Source organism: Stegodyphus dumicola, chromosome X1, assembly GCF_044657685.1.
Source record: "Stegodyphus dumicola isolate Sdum_Otavi_A_Nest chromosome X1, ASM4465768v1".
Classification (NCBI taxonomy): domain Eukaryota; kingdom Metazoa; phylum Arthropoda; class Arachnida; order Araneae; family Eresidae; genus Stegodyphus; species Stegodyphus dumicola.
The window spans coordinates 94,230,451-94,246,527 of NC_140780.1; the positions used below are offsets into that span (position 1 = coordinate 94,230,451).

At 33.4% G+C, this 16,077-nt stretch overlaps 1 protein-coding gene across 3 annotated transcripts in view; it reads right to left on the minus strand.

Annotated features, from left to right (window-relative positions):
* LOC118193236 (uncharacterized) overlaps positions 1 to 15,571 on the minus strand; it is a 144,393-nt gene extending 128,822 nt beyond the window's left edge. Inside the window, exon 1 of one of the 3 annotated variants that reach the window (XM_085808613.1) lies at positions 15,305 to 15,571. The gene's annotated coding sequence lies outside the window, so the exon portion shown is untranslated. Of the gene's footprint in view, positions 1 to 15,300 lie in introns of all 3 variants that reach the window. The other 2 variants (XM_085808612.1, XM_085808614.1) reach the window with 2 other exon arrangements.
* Between the last annotated feature and the right edge of the window lie 506 nt (positions 15,572 to 16,077).

The following is a 16,077-nucleotide window of genomic DNA, read 5'->3' on the forward strand; positions in this document are numbered from 1 at the left end:
ATCTGCTGGAAGTGCCTTCGTTGACGACGGCCTGGCATTCTCTCCTATTACACATATCCTCCGGGACAAACACCAACTTTCTTCGATAATTCATCTGGCACAAATAACGACACGAATATTGCCCATTCTGCACGTTCCTTCCCTTATATCATACTTCACGTGCGTCGGAGAGCTGCGCATTTCTCATCATTCGCATAACTCAGTGACGTGCGTCTACTCTAAAATTTGTATAAATTTCTGACCACTCCTTCTTGGTGTTGCATTTTCAATGTCGAGCAGTGTGTTATATACAGATTACAGGACATCTAGTTGACACCTCTCAACTCTCTCTGGTGAAACTCTTAATTAGCTTAACTTAGGGCAGCGCAGCGCCTCTATCTCTTTTTCTACAAGGGAAAGCGTCTACTCTAAAATTTGCATAAATTTCTGACCATCCCTTCTTCGTGTTGCATTTTCAATGTCGAGCGGTGTATAAACAACATTAAATTGCAAAAGTTATTCATCGCACATCATTATTTCTATCATAAACAATGAAAAAATAGCAATAATTAAGCTGTACATATATAAGAAACCTATGTATATTTATGACATTTGCTTTGTGGTTTCAGGGCACGACCACTACAGCACTGTGTCTCAATGTTCACAATCCTCTAGATGTTAATAATCCATTACTTATTTTGTTAGTATAATTTAGCAATTTGTGTATGGAAACAGTACTAGATATTCAAGTTTGAGAACGATGGCATACTAGATATTCAAGTTTGAGAATGACTTTTTTCTTGTAAGCTTTAACACTAGAGCATACTTGGCAACCTATGACACTCGAAAATCTGATTTTTCACAATGTTAAAAAGACCTTTTTAAATGATAAAAATATAGTTTTTAGTAATCAATTAACTTTAAACAGTTACTAATTCTTAAATGCAAGCAACACAAAAATACCTTACACATAAAAACATTTTTATTACTTGCATCGTTTAACAAAAAAAAAAAAAAAAAAGGCACTTTAATAACTTTTCGTACAAATGTTATGAGCAGTGGCAGATTTTGCTTTCGTTAAGAAAGAAACTTTATAATTTTGTTCATAGCAATTGCCACGTAGGCCTGCTTTCGCTAATAAAAGTTTTTCTAATGTGTCACCACTAATAAATATTAAATCTAAATTCAGTCCTCGTTTTTGCAACAACACTGAAAATCTTCTCACACTCTGCATTACTATGGGGAACTGTCAAGATGGCCAACATTATTCTAGACAGTTCACTGTATTTTAAAATACCAACAGCACCTTTCAGTTTTCCAATTAAACTCCACTGGGTGTCAATCCTGGCTCATTTTATAACTTCATCCAAGTTCTCTAATTGTAAACTGCAAAACTGCGACTGCAATATTTATCAGTGGCAACATCAATATCATCATCTCTCATGACTAAATGAAGTAACACAGGAAATCTGTTCAAAAAGTCCCTTATATCAGAAAAAGATGCATTTGCTACAGCAGAAACATCAGGAACTTTAGCATCCAAAATTACTTCATCGTTGACTGGAAATCTATGTAGTATGTAATCACATACTCGACAGAAGTAACTTCTAACATGAAGATAAAACTTATTTTTGTCTTCTGAAAATTCTTCCCCTCCTTTTGTAGTTGCAGCTCCTATTACCAAATCTTCATCTTTCTTTTGATTTTCTATTTCACCATAAATCACATCATATTTAGAATTACAAAACAAAACACAGACTGGTTTTACAAACTTTGATAAAATGTCTTTAAACAGATCATAAATCAATGAATGCAAAACATGAATTAATGGAATTCTGCTTTGTAGAACTGTGTTAAAAACATAGAATGATGGCAAAATGAATTGTAAAAAAAAAAAAAAAAAAAAAAACTTTGTTAAGGTCCGAAGAAAAAAACATAAATATTCGTTCTTCACAAGATAAACTTACAGTAATCAAAAAATGTTTCGTGTGTTTAGCAATTTTTTTTTTATTTTGAGAGAAATTTGTATCAGCTTTACGCTTATATTTTGCAGTATTATTTTGAGAAAATCCAGTTGAATTGCTGAATGGTGCAGAAATTATTTTTCTCAAACCTATATTTAACAATGGAAGTAGTAACTACATCTCCATTTACTTTAGGTATTTTATAACTTTCAATAGAATCTTTTATCTTAATTCTGGAAGCATTTACTTCTTTAAAAAAATGCAAGTGGGTCCATTGATCGAGGATTCTAGATAAGCATTTTTTTAAAGACAGCCAGCGTGTACACACGTTTCAAAATTTGTTTCATTTCAGTATTATGCAGCTGTTAGAACTGTTTCAATTTTTCCTTCCTTTTAGAACTCCTTTCAAGATAATAAATATCAACAATGTGTTCATCCACATTTAACAGTAAAGAAGTTGCAACTTTTTCAGCTGCTAAATTTAAGAGGTGACAGGTGCACCTCATAATCTGCAAATCTGAATTTTCCTTTCTTAAGATGCCTGCAACACCAGTCTTCAAGCCTACCATTACTAGTGCATTATCGGCACCAAGTGCTAAGCAATTATCCAGAGGGACTGTATTTTCTTTAAAAGTTTTAATAATTAGCTGTGCTCTATTAAAGCCTGTCGAATTTCCTTTTAAAATGGGAACAGAAAGTAAACTGCACTCAATTTTTGAAGAATATGGATTAAAAAAAGAAACAACAATTGGATACAGTTTTGAATTGGTATTATTGCTTCCATCCGTAGAGAGGCAGAACAAAGCTGTTTTAATGCAATCAATAACTGAAGATTTATTTTTCAAACCCACTTCTTTAACAATTGCACCTGTTTTGGTCCTTGTACTTGAGCATTTCTTAGCGATTTCACTATCGGGAAACATTTTTCTAAATAAAGCTGTAGCGTGATCCGATTCATTCAGTGGCAGGTTGTGCTCCAGTAAAAAAACAGAGAACAGGCATTCTGCATTAATAACTTTTTGGTCCTTTGTTTCCGAAGAAAAATTTAATTTTTCGTTTTTTTTTTTTTTTTTTTTTTTTCCCCTCAAAACAACTCACATTGTCCTTGTGTTTTTGTGTACACACATGTTTGAGAACATCCGCCCTTCCACCATGCGAAATCGAAAAATCGCAAAGACAGATGGTACACATCGCAAATTTATTACATTTCCTTGAGGAAATAATGGAAGGAAAGTCAACTGTTTACGATTTTTGAAACGCAAACGAGTATTTCACCTTTCTCACACACATAACAAAAGATGATAATTTCTAAAACTATTTTGCGAAGGCACGTGTACTCACACAGACACAACTCAGGACAAGATGAACAAAATAACTAAAGAACATGCAAATAACAGTCTTGAGCTTGCTTTGTGCTCATTGGCTAATATATGCCAGATGACACGCAGTGGAGCTCGATACCCATTGGAGAACTGGAGAACAACGTTTCTGGATATGTATGCTCTAACTCACACAGCAAAAATTCTCATCTGATTCGCAAGGTTTTGTTTTAGATATAATCTAGAGAAAATTCAACTGCTTTCAGACATCCAAAATCACTTTTTGTTGTTCATATAACGAAATATTAAGCCAAGTTCCATAAAAATTGTGAGAAATTTTAAGAATGAGAAAAAGTCAGGAGAAATATATTGTAAATCGGGTTGGCGGGAGAGCGGTCCAAAATCAGGAGCCTCCCGCCTAAATTGGGAGAGTTGGCAACTCTGCTAGAGGCTCAGTGGTCATGCCTTGAAGCCACTGCTCTTCATAATGGCGTTCACTGCTTTTGAAATAGGAATGTTTATATTACCCAGATATAGATAAGAGGCTTTGAAACCACAGGGTTATTTTATTACTAAACAATACATGTACCTGCCCAGTGAAAAGGTATTTCTTTTCCAGAAATTTTTCTCCGACTTCAACATGCTTAATTTTTTTAAAGCCTGGAGGTAAAGATGGACTCGAATTAAGGTCATTAAATAGAACAGAAAAAGTGTGATTTTTAGACGAACAGTGCTATGCACCAGAGGACTTCTGTGATCCTTTTTCCTAATATATGCTTAGTGTTCTTTAACACAAATTTTTAAGGCTCTCTTAGATTGACCAATCTAAATTAAATCACGCTGGCAAGGAATCCAGTAAACATCCCAGGAATTCATATCTGGAATGGTATCCATAAGTATGGAACTGGGAATTTTATATGTAAGAGAATAAACTACTTGAAAGTTAAATTTCAGTAAAATAAGTGCATTTTTATAGCTAATTTATGGAAACAAAAGAATGACAAGAGAATTCATATAATCTCCTAAAACAAACCATATAGAGGATTTTGTGGGTTAAAAGTTGGGTATATCAGTAAAAAATCTAAACCATTATCCAAAGCATGAGCAAAAGTTTTTTAATTTTTTCACAAAAAGTGTTAATTAAATTTGTATCTTCAAATCTTTGAATAAGATTTATATTTATACATTTTTCTGACGTGTTACTCATTTTCATGTTTAATCTGTTAACTGGGTATGACGAAATTTTTCGTCATGCTGGGAAGACTATTTCAATGGGCATGACGAAATGTTTCGTCATGCTGGGAAGACTATTTCAATGGGCATGACGAAATGTTTCGTCATGCTGGGTAGACTGTTTCAATGGGCATGACGAAATTTTTCTTAATTTTTTTGCAATCTGTCACTTGACCGTTGTTCAAGAAAAATCGATCAATAGAAACACTTGTCCGCTCATAAACTGTGATAACATTCCTAATTTGCACAACTTAATTTCATTTTAGTCTGCATTTCAGTATTTTACATATTAGTAATAACTTGTTGATTTGAGTAATTGTTAGTTTTTTATAAATATGGCTAAAAATTATTGTGAAGCAGAAAATATTTTTGAATTGTCTGAAAGTGACGATGAAATATTGCCCGGGAGGTTTGGTAAACGACATCGAATTCTAAGAATAAGTACCAGTTCGGAAGAAAGAGATAACGACTTCTTTACTGATGGTCCGGACATTGAATCAAAGGATGATGATGATGTTACAGACCAAAATACTCAACCGACATCAGCTGACTGGAAATGTGAAAGAATATTGCGATCGCCGGTACAACTCTGATATACACCCTAATTTCACCAAATGTGGCGATATGTGTTCTGCGCTGGTTTTTGGAGCGATTGTGTGTTCGATGGCAACCCTGTTGACGTTGAACAATCTTTCGCTGGAGCTCGTTGATTCGCGTCTGTGTCTGAAAAGATGGGAGGGAAAGATAAAATGGTAGAAGTTGTTGAATTGAAGTTCGGCAAAAGGAAATATCATTGTGGCCATCCTGTTGAGGGATAGTGGGTATTTGGAGGTGTGGAAAGAGGGTCTGGGAGATTATTTTTAATGGCTGTGCATGATAGAAGTAGGGATTTGTGATTTTATTTATTTGTGAACCATAGTATGAATTTTCTGGAGTGTGTCTGGCTGTCATGTAAATACGATAGTGATTGCGTGGCGGCATGTTAAAGGAGGTATGAAATTGGTATTTCTGCTGCTCGAATTCATGGTAAGTGCATTTTATTTTATTCTTGTTCTTATTTTGTAGAATGTTATGTTCATTGGTTATTTAGTATGAATTTCTGTCGTTATTGTTGTTTTTGAAACAGAACAATGTGTACATGGTATTATTTGAAATTTATTGTTATTATGTTATTTTAATAAAGCGAGGTGTGCGTAGATTGTAGATTCGTTCCTTGCCTAAATTGTGCAATTCGTAGATTTTTTTTAAGTTTAAACAGGATGCTATGTACATGGTATTCTTTGAAATTTATTGTTATGTTAATTTATTAAAGCAAGGTGTGCGTAGTTTGTAAATTCGTTCGTTGCCTACATTGTGCCATACGTTTTTTTAAGTTAAAACATGTCGCTGTGTACATGGATTCTTGTCAAATATTTTTGGTTAGAAACTTTACGTTTTTGCCATCTAAATTTTTTGTTTCGGATTTTTAGCTTAAATCGTGTGTTCAAAACGTAGTTTTTGCATGTGCGAAAACCGCGTTTTTGGAGACATTTTAGGCTTAAAGTTCGAAATATAGACAAAAAATTTAGATAGTGATATGGCAGTGTAAAGTTTCTAGCCAAAAATGTTTGGCGAGAAATTTGGCGACTTGAGGGCGCATATCAGAGTAGTTCCCGATCGCCTTTCCCGTTTTTATCTCAATCTAGACTTACATTTGAAGGACCTGAAGAAAAGGATTGCCTTTTTTATTTCGAGAAATTTATTGATGAGAATTTTGTAGAACTTATTGTGGAACAATCAAACAAATACCCCTGACAGTTTTTTGAAAAAAATACTTCCACGAAACCGAGTTCAAGATGTCTCTCGTGGGTTGACACAGATGACCGAGAGATGAGAGTTTATTTTTTTAATAATTTTGCGAGGAATAATAGGAAAACCTTCTTATCAGCTTTATTTCACAAAGCGAGAAAGTCTGGAGAGTCCATTTTTTTATAAAACTATGTCAGAAAAAAGATTCCAACTGTTAGTAAAATTTTTACATTTTAGTGATAACAATGCTTTTGATCTAAAAGTCTGCAACAAAAAAACCTACAAAATCGATTCCATTTTGAACTATTTGAGAAACAAATTCACGTACCAGATAAGAAAATATCTGTAGATGAGTCTCTTTTGCTATGGCAAGGAAGACTGTCTTGGAAACAGTACATTCCATCGAAAAGAAGTCGATTTGGTGTTACATTGTATAAGATATGCGAAAGTAAATCCGGATACGTAAGTGATTTCATTATATATACAGGTAAAGACACGCAGTATGATTTGAACTATCCAGAAGAACAGGGACCAAATCGTATTGTTCTTGAATTGTGCCACGATTTGTTGAATAAGGGATATACGCTATATCTCGATAATTGGTATACTAGTACTGATCTAGCTGAGAAGATGTGCAGAAGAAAAACCGATGTTGTAGGAACAATGCGAAAAAATAGAAAGGGAATACCATCTGATATCAAAAATTGTGTTTTGAAAAAAGAACATATTGCTAGGTACAGAGACAAAATAATGATTATGAAGTAGAAAGACAAAAAGGATGTAATTATATTGAGTACTATTATATTGAGGACAATAAATTTGTAGAAATAGAAAAACGAAGGAAAACGATATCAAAACCGGAAGTTATCGCTGACTACAACAAAAATATGGGAGGAGTTGATCTTGCCGACGGACAAATGAACACTTATGAAATCGCTTGAAACCAAGTAAAAAAAGTATTACTATAAGATATTTTTACATGCACTAGACATGGTGTGTTTGAATGCATATCTTTTATACAAGAAAGATGGCAGTCACCTAGATAGGTTTCATTTCCTTATCGAAACTGTAGGAAAAGGTGTTGAAAAATATAGAGACGGATCGCAGTTGCCATCTACTAGTACAGGGCGATCATCTTTGACACCAAAACCATCACGACTCTTTGAAAGACATTTTGCAGACTATATACCTTCCGACTCTTCAAGAGTAAATGTAACGAGGAGATGCAAATTATGCTATTCCAAAAGTCTTAGGAAAGAATCGAGATTTTGGTGTCCAGACTGCAGTGTTGCTTTGTGTATGCCGCATTGCTTTAGGGAATATCATACAAAATAATTGTTTAAATTCATTCAATTAATTTGTTTTCCGGATTAAAAATGTTTAATTTTAATATTTAATATCATTAAATATTTTTAAACGATTTTCTTTTATTTATTCCTTGCGATGTGCTGAAATTACTGCAAAAGAAAAAGTCCCCATTGTGAAACGATTTTACTGAAAGCTTATTCCCCAGTTAACAGGTTAATAGTAATGAATGTAATGTAAACTCAAACTTCAAATAAGAGAAACACAGAAATCTTTGCATTACTGTACTTGCAACAAATGCGTAACTAAAATGCATTCGCCGACCGTATAAAATTGTTTCGGAGGCCACCAGTTTGAAATCACAGTTGTTGTGTGCTGAAGTGTACCTGTTGGTGTGTTGAAATGAGAATTCATTAACTGTTTGGTTAATATGACATGTTCGTTTAGCATTTCTTCTTATAGTGAATCAAATCAAAGAAAAACCTTCATATTTGCAACTTCAAAAACGCCCCAGTCAATAACAACTGCTTTTAAACAATTTAGTTCCCGATTAAGAGCCAATTTGGAGGAACAAACTTGAAGTGCATGGAAAACAAAGGAATAAAATGAAGCTAACTTCCATTTAGTTGGATGACATGATTTGAAGTGAGGTGGAAGGCAAACCAATGAAGGTTTATGGTAAACAGTAGTACTGAAGTTGGATGTGTTACTTCTTAATAAGCTCCACAGCCTGTTACAGGCCAAGGCTGTCTCTTCAAGTTTCCTCCACCTGACCCCATTCGGCATAACAGCCCTCCATCGGTTAACTTCAATAACCTTAAATCTTTCTCAAAATCATTTACCCATCTAGTGGTTGGTCTTCCTTCCTCAATTTTCGAAATGGCTATCATTTTGGTTGGAAATGCATCATCATATCTCAACATATGGCCTAGCCATCTGATACCAGATGCCTTTACAATTCTGACAATATCAATTTCACCATATTTTCTATATTTTCCATATAGCATTCTCTGCTCTATTAAGTATCCAACATTCATTTCCGTAAAGGGAAACAGACCTTATTAAAGTTTTTATATAAATTCAATTTAGTATTTATGTTGATTAGTTTAGATTTAAGTTGTTTTTTAAGGCTGTAGTGACATCTATTAGCCATAAATATTCTATTTTTTATTTCAATTTTTTACCGTTGCAACTTGTGATCAATGTGCCCAGATATTTCAATTTTTTTATGGTTTCAAAGGTATATCTGTTTATCTTCAAGGGGAATAAATCAACAGTTTTATTAGATGCAATCATAAATTTAGTTTTGTCTTCACTGGATGTGTTACATGTAACCAAAATGTTGAGGAACGGAAGAGAATAGCATGTCTCAAGTTAAAAAAAAAAAAAAAAAAAAAAAAGAGAGAGAACTGAACAGCAGGATCAATAGAATTCATTATTAAAACGCTTTGGTAAGTGTTTTCCAATTTGATTTATGGTTTATATATTTTAATTTTTCTTATTTGATTTTGTGCTTTGCTTATCTGATTTCATGCTTGCTAGTTGCAAATATTTTGTATTAATTTACAGTGCGAAATTTTTCCAATGTTTTTAGCTTTATTATTGGTTAGTTAAGTTAGTTTTTCTTCATTGTTTATCATGCCTTCATTCATTAATCATTTCGCTAAATTCCACCTGAAATTATCCCAAGACGAACTACCAGTGTGCAATAGTTTTACCCTTAGGCCACTGAAAGACATCCTGTATCATAAAAGCAGTTTTTAAACCCCTCATAATCAAATTTATATTAAAATATACTTATTAAAATGCAATAAATTGATACTCAGACTTTGAAATGCTAACAAGTTAGTATAAAATATTAAACAAACATTATTCTGCTATTTTTCAATGTAAAGCCTTTTCACTGATTTCCTTATATAGAGGATTAAAAGTTGGGTATATCAGTAAAAAAATCTAAACATTAGCCAAAACATGAGCAAAAGTTTCTTTATTTTTTCACACACACACACACACAAAAAAAAAAAAAAAAAAAAAAAAAAAAAAAGAATAAAAGTTAATTAAATTTGTATCTTCAATTCTTTGAATAAGATTTATATTTATACTCATTTTCCCATTTAATAGTAATGAATGTAATGTAAACTCAAACTTCAAATAAGAAAAACATAGAAATCTTTGCATCACTGTATTTGCAACAAATGCGTAACTAAAATGCATTCACCGACTGCATTAAATTGCTTCGGGAGCCACCAGTTTGAAACCACTGTTATAGACAATGTTCAAATTGCACAAAAATAATATTTTATGATTTAATGTTTCATGGAATAAATAGACAAATTCAATTAACCTTATCTTATTCTTTTTGATTGGTATTTTCCTGAAATTTAAACAATTGCATAATGTTATCTTATCTATTGGATTTACAAATCTTGTTTTCCTGCAATAATGCAATTCAAGAACGATTACATTTTTTCCTTTACCTACATGAAAACTATTTTCGCACTTAAACAAGAAAAAGAATTAAAAAAAAAAAAAAACACTCTTAAACTTATTAAGCGAAATTATGTGTATAAAAGAATCTGGAATATCCAATATAAACTGGAATAGATGACAATTGAATAGCCTGCAAAACCTTTTGAGGATGTAATATCGTTATGGAAATATATGCACATTTTAATTTTTAAAACTTTCATCTTTAACTAAGTCATATATACAGTCAAAAGTCTTTAATCCAGACGTCCGTAATCCGGAATGATCTATAATCCGGACCTCAAAGCTAAAGACTTTCTGCACATGCGTAAACGCATGCGCGTTTAATGTATAACGGACGGTAAAAGCTAAGCTAAAATTATCTAATTATCTATTTCAGTTAATGTTGCAGATTGCATTGTTCCTTAATCTTCTAAGTAGATCCGGCTTATTATTTTTTGCAGACTGTTAAGAGCAATTTTATAAAAGTAAGCTTGAACTTTCGATTATGTCAAGAAGAGTTTCTGATTCTGGAGCTGCCAAAGGATCTACAAAGCGAAAGCATATTTTGATATCCATCAAACAAAAAGTGGAATTGCTGCAAAAAATGGACAAAGGCATATCCTTTGTTTCTCCAACTATTCCAAAATCTGTTTATCAATTTTACGCTGCTCTGCGGGGGGGGGGACGTTGCGGCGCGCTGAACTGGAAGTTCATCTCTCAACACTATCCTTATCTTCAGAGCAGATGTTTTAATTTTATTCAGTTTATAATTCTTTACTAAATGTAGTATTTCATCTCAATGTACTCCATCTTTGATATGATTTAAATCAAATTCTTTGTCATTACAAATATCACAAATACACGAGTTTTCTGGTTGCAATTTTCCAATTTTGACTAATTTGCGTAATTTGCGTAATGTATGCTTTACGCATGTGCGCATTGAAAGAAATGTTTAATAAAGTAAACAAATTAAGCTTTTTTTTTTTTTTTGTAAATTTTTTAGATCATAATTGCTCTTTATTTCATAAATTACGGTTTCATATTTTTAATTTTATAATTTCTGCATGCCATCTTACCAGATTTAAACTGATGATCTATAATCCAGAAAAAACGATAATCCGGAATCGCCGAAGTCCCGACGAGTCCGGATTAAAGACTTGACTGTATTGCATTTTCGTGATCATTACTTCATTTATATAAAGAACATGTTTTCGAACATACACTCAATAACAAAAAAAAAAAAATCCAATGCACCAAGAAGGAGTTGTCCGATGGGGACAAAAATGGGTAGATAAGAAGATTATGTACAGAATTAGAAAATGATTAAAATTTCAGAATAATTGAATGATTTATTTCAGAGTTATATAGCTACAAAGTAACGAGCTCAATAAGGCATTGACACAACTCTAGCCTGGATGCAGGCTGCCATGCAGCATAGCATAGACTGATAAAGCTCCCAGATGGTCTCCTGCTGTATTTCTTGCCAAATTTGCTCCAATTGCTGGGCTAGGTCATCAACATTCCCTGGTAGATGCAGTCGCCTTTCCATCATATCCAAGACATGCTTGACGGACGAGAGGCCTGGCTGGCCAAGGAAAAGGAAGCGTTGGGCAAGCTGTAGGACAGTTCATAGCAACACGTACCATATGTGGTCTGGCATTATCTTGCTGAAAAATAAGGTCAGGGTGTTGCAAAACGAATGCCAGCAAAACAGGTCTCGGAATGTTGTCGACGTACTGCTGTGCTGTAAGTGTGCCTCTAATGACAGAAACAGGGGTCCGGCTATCAAGGGAAATGGTACCCCAGACCATAACTCCTGGTTGAGGTCCTGTGTGACGCGCAACAATGAAAGCAGAATTGGCATGTTGCTCTGGGTGTCTCCAGACAAGTCTTCAATACCCATCACAATAAAGTTGGAAGCAGGATTCGTTGCTAAAGACTAAGTGTCCCCAGTCAGCATCATTCCACCCTGATCAAGCCAAGCACAACTGTAATCTGGCTTGACAGTGTGCAGGCGCTAGTGGCAGGTGGCATAACGGTCAGTACGAGCGTAAATTTTGCTCTATCAGCCGTCTGTGAATGGTCATGGTGAAAGTTCGTGTGCAGGTTGCACGTCTAATGGTTGAGAGCGATGAATCAGGTGTTGTGACAGCTAATCTGACAATCACTCTGTACTTCCGATCTGCTGTGCCCCTAGGTCGACCGCTACCATCATGACGCTGAAATCTGCCATTGTACATCCATTCCTGCCAGCATCTTCTAATTGCCATATCGCTTCAATTTACATGACGAGCAATTCTCCGATTTGCCCAACATGCCTTTTTCAAACTCTGACAGCTGCTCGTAATGAGCTCGAATCCTGTGGCAAGGCATTTTCTCAGTCGTTGAAAGGTATCCTAAATCGTAATGCAATAGAAATTTTTAACAATAGTTCAAGAACAGCTCCTTATATACATCTGCTGGATGTGCAGTTCCAATACGCTGGAGATCCCACTATTTCTTCATTGGACTCCAAATTTTAATGATTTGCATATTAAAAAATACAATTAAAAAAGAGAAATATAAAAGTTAATGCTGGAGTTATATATATCATAATCTAAAACACTAAAATGAAAAAAAGTACCCTAATTTACTTAATCACAATAACTAATCGTTTACCATTTCTTCTGTGCCCAGCAGAGCTCCCCCTTCCCATACTGGGTTGAATAGGGAATTTTTGGAAAGCGCCTCCGACGCCATTTCCCTCTTGGCGTCAAAAAATTCCTCCCGAAGAAATGACGATTTTTCGCGGGGTGAAGTGCAAAATGTTCATAGATACCAAGTTTGTGCAATTCTTAAAAATGCACCAAGTAGTGGGTAATTTTGCACTTTCCCCCTTTTCACGATTCAAGATAGCAGAAAAAATTGTGTCAAGACCAAGTAAAAAGAAAAAAAACTACATTTAAAGAAACTATGCCTTAAAAAATGGACAGACAGACATGACTCTATAATGATTTTAATGAACTACTGGATGCTGTATATGAATGCTTTGATGAACTTAGTGATTTACTACGACGCATCGACTAATGACAAAGGTTAATCAATAATGTGAAATTCGTGGTTTTCCTTTGTGAATTCGTATTTTTATTAAGCTTTTGTTAAGTAGATACTTACAAAGAGGCGATGGGGATTTGACTGTCACGGTAAAACACACCCAGATACTTCAAGATCAATCGTTGGAAAATTTTTTTTAAAAAAAATGTAAATTATCATTTCATACACTTTTTTTCTCGAGGAAGAGCAATGTGTAAGAAAAAAGTGACATGAATCATTATTACAAGAACAAATACACAACAATCTGTCAGTCCAGCATAGACATTACTGATCCCAAAGATCAATATTTTATTTATGACTTTTCTCATTTTCAGAGGCCATGATTACAGAAATTCAAAATAGGTTCTTAGTTCATAAAGATACTCTATCTTTCTTTTCCTATTTGGTATCTGGCTTAGGAAACATCAAAGATTTTGACATTGGTCAAATTTTATGAGGATTACTTCTTGAAAATGGTGCCTTCAACAACAACGAACAAGTACATGCTTAATATCTGCAATGGGAAAAAATTATTGGTTATCGAAATGTGAAGAGGATGTTTCCCAACATGCACAAGCATTTGAGAATAGTTGCAGTAATAACAGTAACAATAGCAACTCCAGAGAGGAGCTACAGCCCTTAAGAAGATGAAGGCATGTTTATGCAGTACAACAGGTACAAGCCAGTACCTCTGTAATACCACAGGGAAAAATAGACATAAAGAATACATATTACAATAAAGACATAAATGTTAATGAAGTTCCCAATAAGTTAGGCTAAAACAGCAGTGGTGTATTTTGCTGTCATTTTCTTATTTAATATTTTATGTCAATGTATTTTACTGTAATATTTAATAACAAAAAATTTGATACTATTACTTATAACTATATCATCATCATCAGGTCTTAAAAAAGATATCACTTTTTTTTACGTTTGCTTAAGCACCTGATATATGAATTTATGATAAAAGATTAATAAAGCCCCTTTGTTCACTCCAGTAAAATTTTGAAACATCACAATATAAAATTTTCATGACATCAGCTCCCTGACCAAAGTTTTGGATTCATCACCGAGAGTAGGTTTTGTATTTAGTAGCATATGACTATTATGAATAAGCAGAGTCACATAGATTTTAGTCACTCTTTGACTACTTATCTTTCTCATTTTTAATACTGCATAAATGACAATTTTTTTCATTTTTAATGCACATATTAAAATTTACATATGTTAAGACTAGTAGACCTTTTTTTTAGTTTAACTGTAACTGGAAACCACATCCATATGTAGTAAATGGTTTCTGAGGACACATTTTAAATTTACCCTCAACACTTCACTTCTTTAATAACTAGTAAGGCTAGATAAAATATATATGGCAAATTTGTCTCTCCCTTACCAAAATATTTAATGATTATGATATTACAAATACTTTACAAGTAAAAAAAAATATTAATTCATTATTAAAAAATCAGCTAAATATGTTTTTCATCAATGTTACAATCTGTAATTTTGATCGACAAACATTCATTAAACACTTCACGGCAATTACAAATATACGCTTATTTACAGGAAGGAAACACTTTTTGCATATATTTATAAAGAGAATACAGTTTACTAAAAATCTTACATCACTAATGCAAATTACAGCAGTGTCGCAAATGTTTCAATCTATTTGAAAAAGTTCTATTTTTAGAGTGGGAAAAAACATAGAACAAAATTCTTTTGCTACCAAATAAAAAACTAAAAAGAAACCAGATATGAAAAGACCGCCATTCGATTACAAATTTAGTTTGCAGTTGAATTAAATAAAAATGAAATCTAATAGAAATTAAAAAAATATATACCGCGATTTCGATCCCATGCATTTTTTTTTTTTTTTTTTTTTTTTTTTTTTTTTTTTTACGGTACATACGTTTTGAAGCAACAAAACAGCAACATGTGGCTCACTACCTTAAAAAAGACAGAAAAACATACTGCAACAAATATATATATGTACTTACATTGTTATTTATAATAAACATCACGATTTCTCTTTCTCTTTACGCACAAATTCGTTTACCTTACGTTAATAACATGAAAAATATTTCGAAAACTACAAACGCATACGGCACAGGCAAATACTATTTGCATAATTACGACGACAAACATTATCTTAAGTATAACCAAATACTTACATACTGCAATTATAATTCAGAAAGAGTTTTTTTTCCCCCTCTGCAGATATTAAAACGTTAGATGCATGTCAAACTGCTAAAAACGTAGACATAATAATAGCAACTGAAAAAGTACATGAACTATCAAAAATGAAAACGTTAACTGCGAAATAATGCCGATATGAAAGTGCTAAGAATCACACTCACTGCACGATACTACGGAATGTCTAAAATTCAGGCACTCTTAGGTCCGGCGTTCTAAGATCATACCCAGACAGACACAACCACAAAAGACAAATAAAATAGATGTCTTGTTTTGCACCTACTAAATCTTTCTACATGCAGGGCGAAAAATCAAGCTTATGCAGGAAGGAAAAGAAAATAGACGAAGACCACTTTTATTTGAGAGAAAAATAATTTGCAGCATTTGATGCGAAATTTTTTCAAGTCCAGATAAAAGAAGTGGGTTAAAAAAAGAAAAACGTAAGGCCAAGAGAACATTAAGACAAAAATTATGGTCCTAAGTAAGACAGGAAGAGCGAAATAAACACTTGAATGTAGTGAACAATGTGAGAAATGTGAAGCGCAAAGGAAAACCCTGAATGCGACGAACAATGTGAGAAATGCGTCCTAGAGTGCAATGAACAATGTGAGAAATAACGAAGAAATCCATGTGACCTATCACCTAATAATAATACTCCTAATATTATATTGTGCAAATGTAGTCGGTCAGTGAGATGTAGGAAATACTAACCTAATGTAAATGATAAAGAAAAGAAGCCGGATGCTTCGTTCCTG